The following is a 16,810-nucleotide window of genomic DNA, read 5'->3' as shown; positions in this document are numbered from 1 at the left end:
CAGCCATTTGGGGCATAAAGCAGATGGAAGATCTCTCTCTGTCTCTCTCTCTCCCTCTCTGTCACTCTGCCTTTCAAATAAATACAGCCTTACAAAAGCATATACAATAGACTTATTCATAACATTTATGATTAAACATATAATATGCTGCAAGTGAAGAATCTACCCCATGACCAAACAGTATTAATGAGAGAAGGATCTGGTCACAGAGTTCTATTTTGTTGACAGTATCATCAAACAAATTGAGTTGAATATGGCTTAATTGAACATAACACTCCATGAGTCTAATGTGTGCAGATATATGTATATATGTGTATATATACTTATATACATGTTACCGTATGTCCATAATAAATTTAGATTGTACTAAATATGTCCTTGAATTTGTATCATCTCACTGGTTTAAAAGCACATGCTCTTTGTTGCCAGCTTAATTTAGCCTTTACCCCTTATACTAAAGAAAAAGGGAGGAAATCAGGTTGGACAGATATTCTGCCACTCATTTATATACTATTTTTTGCTTTTTTTCATATTGAAGATTGATTCTCATAGAACTTTGAATCCAGACAACATTATGTATTTCCTAATTCATGATCTTAGTATACATGGTTTGATTATGTTTACCATAAAATTTTATATTTTGTGAAACTTTTTAGATTCTACCCTGTTTATTAAAAAAAGCATTTTTGAAAAGCCTTCATTTTAAATAACAGACAACTTTAGAAACAAAAACTCTTGAATTTGGTTTTGGACAACCATGTATTTAATGTTTAACTTTTGGTTGAAAATTGCATCAGCTTATTTTCACTAGTTCCCTTTAACATGAAATGCAAGACTAGATGGTCCCCAACTTTCATTTTTAGAGTCATATGTTACCCCCTCAGCTAGATCAGCAGCTAGGCTGTCACCTTTTTAGTGAAGTAATTCACTGTATGGAATTTATTTTATTTATTTGAGAGGTAGAGTTACAGACAGAGGGAGAGACAGAGAGAAATGTCTTCCGTCCATTGGTTCACTCCCCAAATGGCCACAATGGACGGAGCTGCACCGATCCAAAGCCAGGAGCCAGGAGCTTCTTCCTGATCTCCCACGCAGGTTCAGGGGCCCAAGGACTTGGGCCATCCTCCACTGCTTTCCCAGGCCACAGAAGAGAGCTGTATTGGAAGAGGAGCAGCCAGGACTAGAACCAGTGCCCATATGGGATGCCGGTGCCACAGGCGGAGGATTAACCTACTGCGCCACGGCGCTGGCCCCATAATTCACAGTATGAAAATGTATTTCTACATTGTTGTCTACCTTTTCTCCAGCTTCACGAACACTTATCATTGTCCTTCAGATCCTCACTTAGTCTTCTTGAGGCCTCCACCCAGTCGCAAAACCATGTGATTTTTACTTTTTAAAAACTATTATTTATTTGAAAAGGAGAGAAAAAGAACTCTTCTATCTGCTGGTTCCCTCCCCAAATGGCTGCTGTAGCCAGATCTGGGCCTGGCCGAAGCCAGGAGCCATGAATTCCACCTGGTCTCTGACCTGTGACATGGGCCCTGGTACTCTGCCTTCTCAGGCACTTCACAGGAATTTGATTTGGAAGTGGAGGAGCTGGGACTTGAATTGGCACTCTTGATGTGGCATGCCAGCATCACAAATAGCAGCTTAATCTGATGTACTACAACACTGAGACCATTTTTTTTTTTTTTTAAGATTACTTATTTGCAAGAGTTACACAGAGAGAGAAGGAGAGGCAGAGACAGACAGAGAGAGAGGTCTTCCATCCACTGGTTCACTCCCAATTGGCTGCAGTGGCTGGAGCTGCGGCAATCTGAAGCCAGGAACTTCCTCTGGGTCTTTCCCATGTGGGTGCAGGGGCCCAAGGACTTGGTCCATCTTCTGCTGCTTTCCCAGGCAATAGCAGAGAGTTGGATCAGAAGTGGAGCAACTGGGACTTGAACTAGCACCCATATGGGATGCCGGCACTGCAGGCAGTGGCTTTACCTGCTACGCTACAGCACCAGCCCCAACACCGTTTTTTAAAAGGTTTATTTATTTGTTATTTCTTTGAAAGGCAGAGCATGGCAGGCAGGAAGAAAGAGAGATTGACTTAAGCAACCAGCTACTTCATTATTTCACTTAAATGCAAAAACAACCCCCAAATTTATTAATCTGTAACAACCATATTGCTCATGATTTTATGGCCCAGTAGTTTGGGAAGGACTCATCTGGGGAGTTGGCATGGATTAGACCTCTTTGGAGGATCTACTTGTATGACAGTTGTTTTACTTGGATTTCTGGTGCCTCTGAGTTCCTTGGCCTACTCGCATGGGCCTGTCTTCCTAAGGGCTTCTTCATAGTTGTTCCAGTCATTAGATGTGGTAGTTGGTTTCTGTGAGACATATCTCAAGACCAAGTGTTATGAGAAAGAAAGTGGAAGCTAAACCAGAGTAGTTAAGATGCCCAGAACTGGCACTGGATCATTTCTGTATTCTGTTAATTAGTGCAGTCATAGGAGCCACTTAGATTGGAGAGCATGGAAAATGGGCTCAACCTCAAAGTGAGAGTGACAGGGTCATATTATAGAACAGCCTGTAGATAGTAGATATTGCTGCCATCTTGGAAAACAAATTTGCCACTGTGTTTTTAATATTTTTCCCTTAACACTTAAATAGTTAAGTAATATTTAGTCTCTGCTATAACATGTATTTTTGTGGCTTTTTAAAATTTATTTATTTGGGAGTAGATAAAGCAATCTCCTATCCTCTGGTTCACTCTCCAAATGCCTGTAGTGGTCCAGAATTCCCAAGAGCTGGGAATTAAATCTAGGTCGTCCAGGTTGGTGGCAGGAACCCAATTACTTGTGCTATCACTGCTGCCTCCCAGGTTCATATTAGCAGGAAGCTGGAGCTGGGAATTGAACCCAGATACTGCAATGTGGGATGTGGGCCTCTTAACAAATAAGCAAATGCCAACCTTTTGTGGCTATTTTAATGCTATTCAACATGTAGTAGTTATCTAATTGACTTTACTGAATTACAAATTTTTTAAACATAAAGTATTATGATTAAGTATTAATTGTCTCATTTTGTCAGTGATCCTTAAATATTGGTAACATTCTAAATTGGACCAATTTGTAGAGCAGTTTTTCCTTTTTTTTTTTCTTTTTTAAAATATTTATTTATTTATTTGAAAGGCAGATAGAGAGACAGAAGCAGAAAAAGAGAAAGAGAGGTCTTCCATCCATTGGTTCACTCCCCAAATGACCACGATGACTGGGGATGGGCTGATCCAAAGCTAGAAGTGAGGAGCTTCTTCCAGGTCTCCCACATGGGTGCAGGAGTCCAATGGCTTGTGCCATCTTCTACTGCTTTCCCAGTCCATAGTAGTGGATTGGAAGTAGAGCAGCCAGGACTTAAACCGGCACCCATAGGGATGCTGGCACTGCAGGTGACAGCTTTACCTGCTATGTCACAGTGCCGGCCCTGAGCAATTTTTTCTAAATACTTATTTATTTGAAAGAGTTAGAGAAGGTGAAACAGAGAGAGAGAGAGAGAGAGAGAGAGAGAGAGAGAGAGAGAGAGATATGTTTCATCTACTGTTTCATTCCCTAGATGGCTGCAGTAGCCAGGGCTGGGCTAGGCTGAAGCCAGGAGCTTTCTCTGGGTTTCCCATGTAGGTAGCAGGAGCCCAAACACTTGGGCCACCCTCTACTGCTTTCCCCAGATCACTGTCAGGTAGTTGAATCAGAAGTGGAACAGCCAGGACCTGTATCAGCACCTGTATCAGATGCTGGTGTCAAAGGTGGCAGCTTTACCTGTGTTGTGCCACAACGTTTTTTCACTCCCAAACCTTAATAGTGACTGTGTCACTTTAAAAGTTGGGCACTAGGTGGCAGTATAATCATGTTTAGATCATCATTGATTTATAATCAGCAAAGTATTAGGTTAGTAAACTGTTAGTAGCTATTACAACATGAAATTGGTATGCCCTGACTTTTATAAATTAGGATTTCATAATGAAGAATTGCTTTAATCTAGTAGTACCATTTCTAGTTAAAGCCAATTTTTGCGTTCCATTTAAATTTTACTTTGTTCTTTTTAAAAAATTATTTAAAAATTTGTTAACAAGTAATATTTGTGAATGTCTCTAGGGTATAGTGCAGTGTTTCAGCAGAGCAGACTGTAGCGCTGGTCACATTAGGCACCTTGCCATTTTTATTCATCTTCTCTTTGTATTTGGAATCTGCCAGCGATCCTCTTTTCCAGTTATTTATACAGTGTACAATGAATTATTTTGAGCCATACTCACCCTGCTGTGCTGTGGAGCACTGGAACTTGCTACTTCTGTGGTTGTTATTTTGGTACCATTATCCAGCCTCCCTCTATAGCCCTCCCCCAACCTTTCCCCGCCTCTAGTAATCACTATTCTAAGTTCAGATTGACTGCGTATGTATGTCTGAATTTAACATTCATGCATGAGAAAGACCACGTAGTATTTTTTTTTTTTTGCTTATTTGAGTTAACATAATGACCTTTAGTTCTACCCATTTTGCTACAGATGTCAGGATTTCATTTTTACTTATGGCTGAATAATATTCTGTTACGTGTATGTGTATATGTGTGTATATGTGTTATGTGTATGTGTGTATGTGTATACATATGTATGTATATGTATACACACACCACATTTTCTTTATCCATTCATTCATTGATAATTCCATGGATAATTCCATGTCTTGGTTATTATGAATAGTGCTGCAGTGAATGTGTGGGAGTAGTATCTCATATGCAAATTTCATTTCCTTTGGATATATTACATTTTTGTTCTTAAAAGTGGTATAGGAAAAATGCTAGAAAATAGGTAGATTTTAAAGAGAAATGAGTCAATTTTATCTCATGTTTTGGATATTGTTAAACCAGTGGATACAAAATATGAACGCATAACATGCATTAAGAGTCATCTGGGGAATGTGTTTTAAAAGACTAGACTTCATTCTTAAAAATTCTTTTTTTTTTTGGCCAGGCAGAGTTAGACAGTGAGAGAGAGACAGAGAAAGGTCTTCCTTTTCTGCTGGTTCACTCCCCTAATGGCTGCTACGGTCGGTGCTGAGCCAATCCGAAGCCAGGAGCCAGGAGCTTCCTCCTGGTCTCCCATGCGGGTGCAGGGCCCAAGGACCTGGGCCATCCTCCACTGCACTCCCGGACCACAGCAGAGAGCTGGACTGGAAGAGGAGCAACCGGGACTAGTACCTGGCGCCTCAACTTGGACTAGAACCCGGGGTGCTGGCGCCGCAGGCAGAGGACCAGCCAAGTGAGTCACAGTGCTGGCCAGAAATTCTAATGTTGGGGCTGGCGCTGTGGCATACTGGGTAAAGCCGCTGCCTGCAGTGCAAGCATCCCATGTGGGCACCAGTTCAGTGATCTGGCTCCCTGCTGTGGCCGGGGATGGCTGTAGAGGATGGCCCAAGTGCTTGGGCCCCTCACCCGCGTGGGAGATCCGGAGGAAGCACCTGGCTCCTGGCTTCGGATCAGCTCAGCTCTGGCTATTGTGGTCATTTGGGAATGAACCAGCGGATGGAAGACTTCTGTCTCCATCTGTCTGTCTGTCTCTCTCTTTCTCTCTGCCTCTGCCTCTCTGTGGCTCTGCCTTTCAAATAAATAAACACTAAAAAAAAAAAAAAGAGAGAGAGAGAAGAAATTCTAATGCAAGTTGTATATCAGTAACATACTGAGATCTATACTGTTACCTCTATAATTTAACACATTATTTGGAATCATCTGTCCTTTGGATTTTTCATCTCATCCTTATATTTTTATATTTTCTATGTCTCCTGGCTTAGACTGCCAAGTCCTGTAAGTGTGATATATCTTATAATTATGTGTCTCCATCACTCCTGGAGTAACTAGGAGTGTCTCTAGTGTCAGGGCCTGGTTTTACAACATTGTAAGCTGTGTAACTGGTTAAGTTACACAATTTTTCCAAACTTAATTTCATTCATATGTAAAATGTCTGTCTTTCCTCCCCACAAAAGGTAGATACCATACATCTCAGAGTTAAGAATCAAATGAAAGGGGCAGGCCTTGTGGCATGGCCAGTTAAGCTGCCTCTTGGGATGCCTGCATACCTGTGCCAGTTCAGGTCCCAGCTGCTCTATACTTCTGACCCATCTTCTTGCAAATGTGCCCAGGAGGGAACAGATGTTGGCCCACATACTAATTCCTGCCATTCACATAGAAGACCTGGATGGATTACCTGGCTCCTGCCTTCAGCCTGGCCCAGACCCAGCTGCTGGGGCATGTGGGAAGTGAAATAATAGACGGAATGTCTTTATCTATCTTCCTTTGGGTTCCTCTTTCAAAGAAATATGTATTTTTATAAATAAACATGTATATATGGAGAGGGAAGGTAGATGATGTGTGTTTGGGGGATACAGATGCTCCTTTTTCCTTTAGCTTGTTTAAAAATTATAGGGTGATTCCATGCCCAAGATGCCACTTTTCATAGCATGTCAGCTGCAACATGTTGGAGTGATTGCTGCGACTCTGGCATACTTAGTGTTCAGTTGTAGTGTTTCAGAGATTATTTGGTTGCATTAACAGTGTTCCCTAAAGGGAAATATCCAGGTTTTTTTAAGATGGCCAGATTATTTCTTTAAAGCCTATTTGTAATAATTTTCAAAGCCTTGTTCTGCTATCCTATGTAAGCCCTCCCTTACAACCTTTTTACCTAATTTAAAGTATTTAATATAGGTGTAACTTTCTCTTAAGCATCAGACAGTTACTAAATTTACCTGGTTAGCACATTGTGCTTTGAGATAATTTTTTTTTCCATTTTACAGAAGGAGAAACTGAGGCTCAGAATGCTTAGGTAGTTGGCACAAGAGTCCCTGTCTCATAACTGACAGAACCACTTAATTCCAGGTCTGTAGGACTTAGTAAGACTTTTGTCTTTTTGCCACACATCTCTGATAAACACTGTTTTGATTGTTGAAAGTGTTAGAAAGATGAGATTCTATATAAACAACCCTGGACAACTTTATCCAGACTTTTTTATTTAAGATTTATTTATTTAGGGGCCGGCGCGGTGGTGCACTAGGTTAATCCTCTGCCTGCAGTGCCGGCATTCTATGTGGGTGCTGGATTCTGTCCCAGCTGCTCCTCTTCCAGTCCAGCTCTCTGCTATGGCCTGGGAAAGCAGTAGAAGATGGCCCAAGTCCTTGGGCCCCTGCACCCACATGGGAGACCAGGAAGAAGCACTTGGCTTCTGGCTTCAGAATGGCACAGCTCTGGCTATCGCGGCTATTTGGGGAGTGAACCAACGGAAGGAAGATCTTTCTCTCTGTCTCTCTCTCTCTCATTGTAACTCTACCTGTCAAATAAATAAATAAAAATCTTTAAAAAAATATTTATTTGAAAGGCAGAGAAACAAAGAGACAGAGATATCTTCCATTCACTCGTTCACTCTCCAAATGGCTGCATTGAAAGGGGTTAGGCCTTGCCAAAGCCAGGAGCTTCATCCAGGTCTCCCATGTGGATACAGGGGCCCAAGCACTTGGGCCATCTTCCACTGCTTTCCTAAGCACATTAGCAGGGAACTGGATCATAAGTGGAGCAAACAGATCTCAAACTAGTATCCATATGGGATGCTGGTGCTGCAGGCAGTGGCTTAACCTGCTGTGCCACGACACTAGCCCCCAAAGAAATTACTGGCTTTGAATGTATGTATGGAAGAGAGGAGAGTAAATTAGTATAGTACAATGTGGCAAAAGCAGTATTAAAGACCTGCAATACATGATTAAACACAAAGGAAGTGAGTTGTGACTTCCTGGGGAAAGTTACTGTTGAAATTATGATAAAGAACAATCCAAAAAAGAAAAAGGGCTTCTGGAGAGAAAGCCTTTCCAAGTAGAGAAAAAGAAGTCTGTGCTATAAAATAGAGACCTGAAAAATATTTATGTGGGGGGTGATTAAGTTTGTTTTGGTCAAGTCTTAACTCCTCAGTTTTGTTTTGTTTTTTAAGAAAGATTTATTTATTTATTTATTTATTTGAGAGACAGAGTTACAGACAAAGAGAGGGAGAGACAGATCTTCCATCTGCTGGTTTTGCCATAGCAAAATTGCCATAGCAGCCAGAGCTGGGATGATCCGAAACCAGGAGCCAGGAACCTCCTCCAGGTCTCCCACTTGGGTGCAGGGCCCAAGCACTTGGGCTATATTCCACTGCTTTCTTAGGCCATTAACAGGGAGCTGAACTGGAAGTGGAGCAGCCGAGACTTGAACTGGTGCCATATGGATGCCAGCACCATAGGCGGAGGCTTAACCTGTGCTACAGCGCCAACCCTTGATTCCTCAGTTTAGATGTCCAGCTGCTGCTGGAGCTGACCTGCCTGATTTGAGGGAAAGCAAGATGGGATAAGATTCAGGAATAGAGAGAGGCTGATGTTGTAGCATAGAGGGTAAAGCCACCTACAATACTGGCATCCCATCTGATTGCCGGGTTGTATCCCAGCTGCTCCATTTCCAATTCAGCTACCTGCTAAGAAACCTGGGAAAGCAGTAGAACATGGCCAAGTGCTTGGGTCCCTGCCACCCACTTGTGAGACCTGGATGAAGCTCCTGGCTCCTGGCTTCAGCCTGGTTCAGCCCTGGCCTTTGCGGCTATCTGAAGAATGAAACAGCGGATGGCAGGTCTCTCTGTAACTTTGCCTTTCAAATAAATAAATAAATTTGTTTAAAAAAAAATGATTCAGGCATAAAACTTGTAACATATTTTATTTCTGAAACTCTTTTCCAGGTGATAATTACATCGTCAGTTTGTTTAGTGGTGTTTTTCAGGGTCTAAACATCAGAGGCGGGGGCCAACGCTGTGGCATAAATGATTAAGTCTCCTGCAGTGCTGGGTCTCCTCCTGCAGTGCTGGCATCCCATGTAGCAGCTGGCATCTCAGCTGCTCCACTTCAGATCCAGCTCCCTGCTAATATACATGGGGAAAGTGGAAGATGGCCCAAGTACTTGGCCCTTGCACCCATATGGGAGAGCTGGAGGAAGTTCCTGGCTCCTGGCTTTAGCTTGACCCAGCCTTGGCTGTTGGGGCCATTAGGGGAGTGAACCAGCAGATGGATGATCTCTCTCTCTATCTCTCTATCTCTGCCTTTCAAATAAATAAATTCTTAAAATAAATAAAAAATAAATATCAAAAATAAAGTAGGAAATCATCCAAAATATGGTTTGTTTCTAGGTGATAATGCATTTTGTGTTCCTGCCCAGTTGATACAAGAGCATAAGCCATTTAGAACCGACTGTATTATTTATAGAATTTTTTAAGAAGTATTCTTGATCAAAAATGCCTTTAATAGAAGATTTCTGATAAGAATGCATAGTGATGGCCAGCGCCACGGCTCACTTGGCTAATCATCCGCCTGTGGCACCGGCATCCCAGGTTCTAGTCTCTGTTGAGGCGCCAGATTCTGCCCCAGTTGCTCCTCTTCCAGTCCAGCTCTCTGCTGTGGCCCGGCAAGGCAGTGGAGGATGGCCCAGGTCCTTGGGCCCTGCACCCGCATGGGAGACCAGGAGGAAGCACCTGGCTCCTGGCTTTGGATTGGCGCAGCGCACCAGCCATAGCAGCCATTTCGGGGGTGAACCAGCAGAAAAGGAAGACCTTTCTGTCTCTCTCTCACTGTCTAACTCTGCCTGTCCAAAAAATAAAAATAAAAAAAAGAATGCATAGTGACTCTAGGCTCAATTATCAGGATCCTTGGAAAGATCTTGAGAAGAAATGTTGGAAAAGATTAAATGACTGTGGAAGCTAATGATGCATTTCATTTTCATCCTTAGGCTTAAATACAGAATGTCGGTTTAAAGAGTTTCTCAAAGTACTTTGAATTTCCTTTTTTGTTTTTAGCTTTTAATTTTTAAAATTCATGCCTTGAGTTGCTCCATTTCAAATAATACACATTGATTCTTAAACTTTTAGACTTATTAGCACTTTTTGGGGAAAAGTATTTTTTTTAAGATTTATTTATTTATTTGAAAGAGTTACAGAGAGAGAGGAGGAGAGGCAGGGAGAGAGAGGTCTTCCATCTGTTGGTTCACTCCCCAGCTGGTCACAACGGCCAGAGCTGTGCCAATCCAAAACCAAGAGTCAGGAGCCAGGAGCGTCCTCTGGGTCTTCTCAAGTCAGTACAGAGGCCCACGGACTTGGGCCATCTTCCAGTGCTTTCCCAGGCCATAACAGAGAACTGGATCTGAAGTGGAGCAGATGGGACCCGAACCAGTGCCCAAATGGGATGCTGACACTGCAGGCGGCAGCTTTACCCACTATCAGCACCAGCCCCAAAGTATTTTTAAAATATGAGAGTTTCAGACAAATCCAGCCCATGAAAGCAAGTAATTTGGGAATACTGTCCACCCATTGTAGCCTTTGGGGAGTGAACCAGTAGATGGAAGATATCTCTCCCTGTCTCTGTTTCTCCATCTCTTTGATTGTGCTTTTGAAATAAATAAATAAACTTAAAAAACAAATGAATTGAAGCTCATTTACCTGTAGTAAAATGGTAATACTCTACTTTTTGGTGCTGAGCATTTTTTTCCCATGAAACACTCAAAGTTTAGGTCAGTGGGAAAAAATTCTAATCAAAGAATTGTATGTTTCTTCCTAGATATCCTGCTGTTTATTAGGATGACATTGTGATACATTTGCGATACATTTGCTACAAGTAAAATATTGCAAAATATTTATAGGAAAATATTTTAAATAACTCTTGCAAAAGGCAACATGAAATAAACTGGTTTTTTAGGAATCTATACTTCAGTGCCCATAGCTCACCAACAAGACAGTCGAAACGAGTCACTGCTATTCTCCTGATCACAAATTTACAAAGAGCTGGGAAAGGGGGAGAATTAGAGTGAAATGGTGGTGAAAACGGGCTGGATGATAGCAGCACTGCTTCAATAGCCAATCTGATCCGAATGAAATGCCCTGTCTTACGTGCAGTAAATTCTGAACAAGGCTAAAATTTAGCATATTCCTTGAAAAATTAGAAAATAGCCTGACAGTTGAAGTAGCTCCTTTCCCATAGTTTGGTAAGAACCTCTTTCTCCACGAACCACTGTTGTGAACATAAGCCTGTTCTGGCATCAAAAGCTGTCCCAGTAGTTGTCATATCTCTAATGGAAGCTTCATTAACATCATCGTTAAGTTTGTACTGACCCAGGAATAGCAGTAGGAGGTTTGCAGGCTGCTTTGGCAAGAGGTACGCAGAATCATCCTCTGACTTTCTTTGGAGAGTAGCAGTAGCCCCTTTACTCTCCCATTGTATCCTCAGCACAGTAGGCACAGCTCCAGTAATTTCTGTCTTGGAGTAAGTGATCTGTGGCTTTGTGCACTGATGGTTGTTGTGGCTTTCTTCTCAATGTTAGCTGTACTTGTATCATCCTGTGTGGGTTGCTGACGCAAATTGGGCCAGGGCACTTAAAACTGGGTTCAGCAAGGAAGCTGGTGGGAAAAGCCCAGCTGGGGGCGGGTCCAAGTGAAGGAACTAGAGGTGGGTGTGTCATGCCAAGACAAATTAAAGGGATACCTGGAAGTGATGGGGAAATTGCCTTGGTGGCGTTCCCTGAGCAAGAGGGCCAAGTGGAAGACCTGGGTGGACCTGATGGTGGCACTGAAGTAAAAGTCAAGATGAAACCTCTCAGAGTCCTGGCATTCCGGGTACTCTGAGGAACAGAGAATTCCCTCGAGGTACAGAATGCTGTAAGGTAGCACAGGTGGTGGTCCAAGAGCAGGGGCCCTGGCAAGGGAGGTGCTTGTTTCTGAGAGGGGGAACAGATTGGTTAGGCTGCTGCTGTGAAGTAGTGGGTATGCCATCAGAATGGGGATCCTCTTGATGTTGTTTTTGTGATTGCTTTTCTGCTACAGAATCATCTTCATCATTATACTTTGAAATTTGCTCTACTTCCTGTCCCCCCTCAGGGTCTCACTGACCTGCCATTTGAAACATCTTTGCTTACAGAGGATTCATGTTCTTTTTCTTCCTTGGTTTTCCAGGCATATTAACAAATTGCTTTCTGCATTTTTGGCTCTCTTGTTATTATAGTACACAGATTAGTCCCCCTCGCCTTCTCCATCTGATCTGGTCCACAGGATAGCCATCATCTTCACTCGTGCTGGCAGCATCATCATGACCCTATTGATCAAGTTCAGAACTATATGACATGTCTTCATCTTACCTGCAAGGGGGAAGCCCGCTTCACAGCCATCCATCTGCAGTACTCGAGGAGATGGTGGACCAGGGGAGAGGGCAGCAGGTTTTCCATCCAAGGGCAAGTGTAGAACACCTTGTCCAAGAAGAGGAAGTATAAAAACTAGCCAAGTTGGAGGTCCATAAGTTGTTTTCTTAAAGATGGAAGGTGGCAGGGTACTAGGAAGTACAATGTCCTGGATCAAGATGTTGGAAAGAGTATGTGGCATAGCTGGCAGAGGATACCTACCCTCCACTTCCATGTGCTCAGCAGTCTTAGCAGCATCAAATTCTGGCTAAGTTGAGCACTCATCTGTTCATATTCTACTTCGAGCTTTCTCAGTGCTTTGTAATATATGTGGATCCTCTTTTTCTTAAAATCATAGAACATGGTCAGAGGTCTCATGTAGTTGTTTTCACTTGTTTTTCAGGATTGTCTCATTTAACTGTTAAATTGTGTTAAACTCCATTTCATCCAGTTTCTCCACAACCCAGATATTTGTTTAGGATCATTCAGCCTTCCATCTGCAACGTGTGCCATCATGCATTCTTTTTCATACTTTCTGTCTTCCATGTGTCTTTTGGTTTGATCTGTGGGATTCATCAGTTTTCCAGTCTTGGTGGATAATGTAGTTCTCCATCCTGTGTTACAGTTTATATGGTTTTCTTGTTCTTTTAAAAGGGAGGGAGGGAGGCAGGGATGGAAAGCAAAGCAGAGAAAGGAAGGAGAGGGAATGGGAAGGAGGAGAAGGAAGGCAGGGTAGGATAAGCAGACACTTACACTGGACTCCCAGGACTGAGAACAGTGGGCAGGTGACAGTTCCCCTCGCCTCTAACAGGGGCCTTCACTAACACCTCTGGGTCAAACACCTATCCCCCACCATCTTGAAACCTGATAATATTCTTTAGGCACCACTCTAATATATAAATTGAGTAAATATTCATGTGTATAATATACATGCACAAATTTATAAATATACATGTGGGGCATGTTTAATTTTTTAGATGGGACATTTGATTAAAAGTGTTAACTGTAATAATAGTATTATTATTTTGCTGTTAAAATTTTTCATATATGGGGGCTAGCACTGTGGTATTGTAGGTTAAGCCTCTGCCTGCCGTGGTGGCATCCCACGTGGGTGCCAGTTGTAGTCCTGGCTGCTGTACTTCTGATCCAGCTCCCTGCTAGTGTGCCTGTGAAAGCAGCAGAGGGTGAGGCACAGAGGAAGTTTCTGATTCCTGGCTTCAGCCTAGCCCAGCCCCCATCATTGTGGCCATTTGAGGAGTAAACCAGCAGATGGAAGGGTTCTCTCTCTTCTTCCTCTGTAACTCTGCTTTTCAAATAAATAAATAAATCTTTTAAACATTTTTCATATATAGAGATTATCTGGCATTAATTATACAAAAATCTACAGTTTGGACAGGAACTGATAAAAATTGGCATGTTTCTCTGTTTCTTGAAAGGTTAAAAGCTCTATAAGGTTTTGTGTTTGTATGCTTGCTAACTGACAAACTTCTTCCTCATCAAAGGTTCATTATACCCAAACATTCTGGCTACTTTGCAACATGTGTCTTGATAAGCTTCTGTATTACAGTTTTCTTCCAGTGCAATTTTTAAAATGCTACTTCATTTAAATTTTCTTCAAATGAAAATCCTTTACATGTTCTGATATTTTTCTGAATGCTCTTGTTTTTTTCTTGCTACTCATGCACTTAATCTTCTGGGCTAGTTGTTTTGTGGTATGCTGAGTTATTTTGGAAAAATTATTATAAATACTGTTTTGAGCAGTTTAAAAAGAGGGAATGAATGGTTCTTAGTGCAGACTACAGATTCTTGAATGAGTCATTTAGATCCAGTCCCACATATATGGGGAAATTACATCACTATTCAGTGCTGGATTTTCTATTTAGACTATTACTAGGCCATCTTTTTTTTTTTTTTTCCCCCATATCCATATTGGCTGTTTTAAAAGTGCTACAAAGCAAGCAGTAAAAGCAACTTGTGGTAAGGTACTTTGGGACCAAAAGGAAAATGCTGTAAAATGAAGCATCTTGGCTAACTAATGCTTTATCTTAAAATTTCTGGAGGCCAGCGCCGTGACTCACTTGGCTAATCCTCTGCCTTCGGTGCCAGCACCCCGGGTTCTAGTCCCGGTTGCTCCTCTTCCAGTCCAGCTCTCTGCTGTGGCCCAGGAGGGCAGCAGAGGATGGCCCAAGTGCTTGGGTCCCTGCACCCATTTGGGAGACCGGGAAGAAGCATCCGGCTCCTGGCTTCGGATCTGCGCAGCGCCGGCCGTAGCGGCCAGTAGGGGAGTAAACCAATGAAAGGAAGACCTTTCTCTCTGTCTCTCTCTCACTGTCTATAACTCTCTCTCTCTCTGTCTGTCTCTTTCACTGTCTAATTCTGCCTGGCAAAAAAATTAAAAAATAAAATAAAATTTCTGGTGAGACTTAAAAGTTACTAGCAAACCTACCTCCTTTTCATTCATACTTTTCTCTTAATATATTCACTTGTGTTAATTAAGAATACTACAAGTCAGGGTAGGTGTTTGGCCTAGCGGTTAGGATGCCCTCATCCACCTGGGTCGAAGTCTAGCTCCAGTTCCTGACTCTACCTTTGCTGCTAACGCAGACTCAGGGAAGCAGTAGTGATGACTCAAGTAATTGTATTCTTTCCACTCACACGGGAGACTTGAATTAAGTTCTCAGCTTCAACACTGGCCATTATAGGTATTTGGGAAGTTAACCAGCTGATGTGAGCTTGCTCTGTCTCTCACTTTGTGTATCCATCTGTCTTGCCTTTCAAATGAATTTTTTTTTTATTATTTAATAAATGTGAATTTACAAAGTGCAACTTTTGTATTGTGGCTTTCTCCCCCCACAACCTCTCTCCCTCTCCCTCTCCCATTCCACCCTTCATCGAGTTTCATTTTCAATTACCTTCATATACAGAAGATCAACTTAGTATATACTAAGCAAGGATTTCAACAGGCTGCCCTCACACAACCACACAAGGTATCGGGTATTGTTCGACTAGTAGTGTTGTTTTTAAGTTTCATAGTAAAACACATTAAGGGCATTTGATCCGGGCATTTGGATCAAATGAATTTTTTTAAAAAGTACATGTTGGGAGGCCAGCACTGTGGCGTAGTGTGTTAGGCAGCTGCCTGACATCCCCCATGAGCACTACCAGGAGTTTCGGATGCTGATGTCCGATCCAGCTCCCTGCTGATGTTCCTAGCAACCCAGCAAAAAGTGGCCCAAGGCCCAAATGCATGGGCCTCTGCCACCCATGTGGGATACCTGGATGGAGTTCCAGGCTCCTTGCTTTGGCTTGGCCCCGCCCAGCCGTTGCAGCCTTTTAGGTGGTGAACCGTTGGATGGAAGATCCCTCTGTCTCTGGCTATCCCTCCCTCTCTTTCGGAGCCTCTGTATTTCAAATAAATAAATAAATCTTTTTAAAATAAATTGTAAGTTTTGATGACATTCAATTTTATTGAAAGTGACTTTTAAGAGACTTTGAGAGGCAGAGAGACAGAGAACTGGTTCACTACCAAAACATGCACTGTGGCCAGGGCTTGGCCTGCTGAAGCTGAGAGCCAGGAACTCAATCCAGATCCTCAATTCAGGTCTTCCACATGGGTGGCAGGAACCCAGATACTTGAGCATTACCTACTGCCTCCTGGGATCTGAAGCAGAGCTGAGACTAAAGCTCAAGTACTCCAGTATGGGATGTGGGTGTCTTACCTGGCATCATGTCTTAGAATGGAAGGGACCCAGGTACCTGAGCCATCACCTCCTGTTGCCCAGGATACGCATTGACAGGCAGCCAGAATCTGGAGCAGCAGAGCTAGAATTGAAACCCCTGACACACACCTCTGATTTTTTTTTTCATAACTTGTAAATGAGGACTCCATATCTGGAGGCCATAGTGTTTTGTTTTGTGCATCTTTATTTTTATTTTATTAACTAAAAAAGTCACTTTTTTTTCCCATTGAAAACAGATACAGATATATGTGAACACTGTGGTATCATTTTAATTGCTGGGTGCTTATAAAAGGACTACATTTTGTCTTAATTTGTTATTGTGTTTATGATTTAAATATAGTAAAAGGAGCTTATGAAAAATTAATTTCTTTAGTGTGATCTCTCTGAGACATGGGTTTGCTGATTCGTGGACATTACAGTAAGACTTAAATGAACAATGACACACTTTATGATACTGTTAGGTAAGTGTAAAGTGTAACATATAATTAGAGTTGTTTCCCCAAGGTAGTGATGTTTTTTATTATGTCAAGGAAGCAGAGAAACTCTTGACAGTTCCACCATTTTAGCTTCTTCCTCCTTGGGCCACCAGTTGTTCTGATATGCTGAAATTGCCTTAGAGTTGAAATCTCTCCTGCTTTCCCTGGCTGTTCTAACTGCATACTGCAATGGCAGATGGGTACTCTGCCTCTAATCTCAGTTCCATTGTGATGTGGACATAATACCCCAGGTCATGGTCTGATTTTTTTCTAGATAATTAGTTCAGCAATTCGAAGAGAAAGTAATTTTACAGTGTCTTTCAGAATGAATCATTCT

General features: G+C 42.2%; 1 protein-coding gene and 1 pseudogene across 1 annotated transcript in view; one reads left to right on the top strand and one right to left on the bottom strand.

The window, feature by feature from the left end:
* The window catches only part of GTF2B (general transcription factor IIB), a 39,100-nt gene that overhangs the window by 11,306 nt on the left and 10,984 nt on the right, over positions 1-16,810 (top strand). The window lies entirely within an intron of this gene.
* LOC133760494 (WW domain-binding protein 11-like) lies at positions 11,027-15,986 on the bottom strand (annotated as a pseudogene).

The sequence above is a fragment of the Lepus europaeus genome, chromosome 5, assembly GCF_033115175.1.
Source record: "Lepus europaeus isolate LE1 chromosome 5, mLepTim1.pri, whole genome shotgun sequence".
Classification (NCBI taxonomy): Eukaryota; Metazoa; Chordata; class Mammalia; order Lagomorpha; family Leporidae; genus Lepus; species Lepus europaeus.
This window is presented reverse-complemented; position numbering and strand designations above follow the sequence as displayed.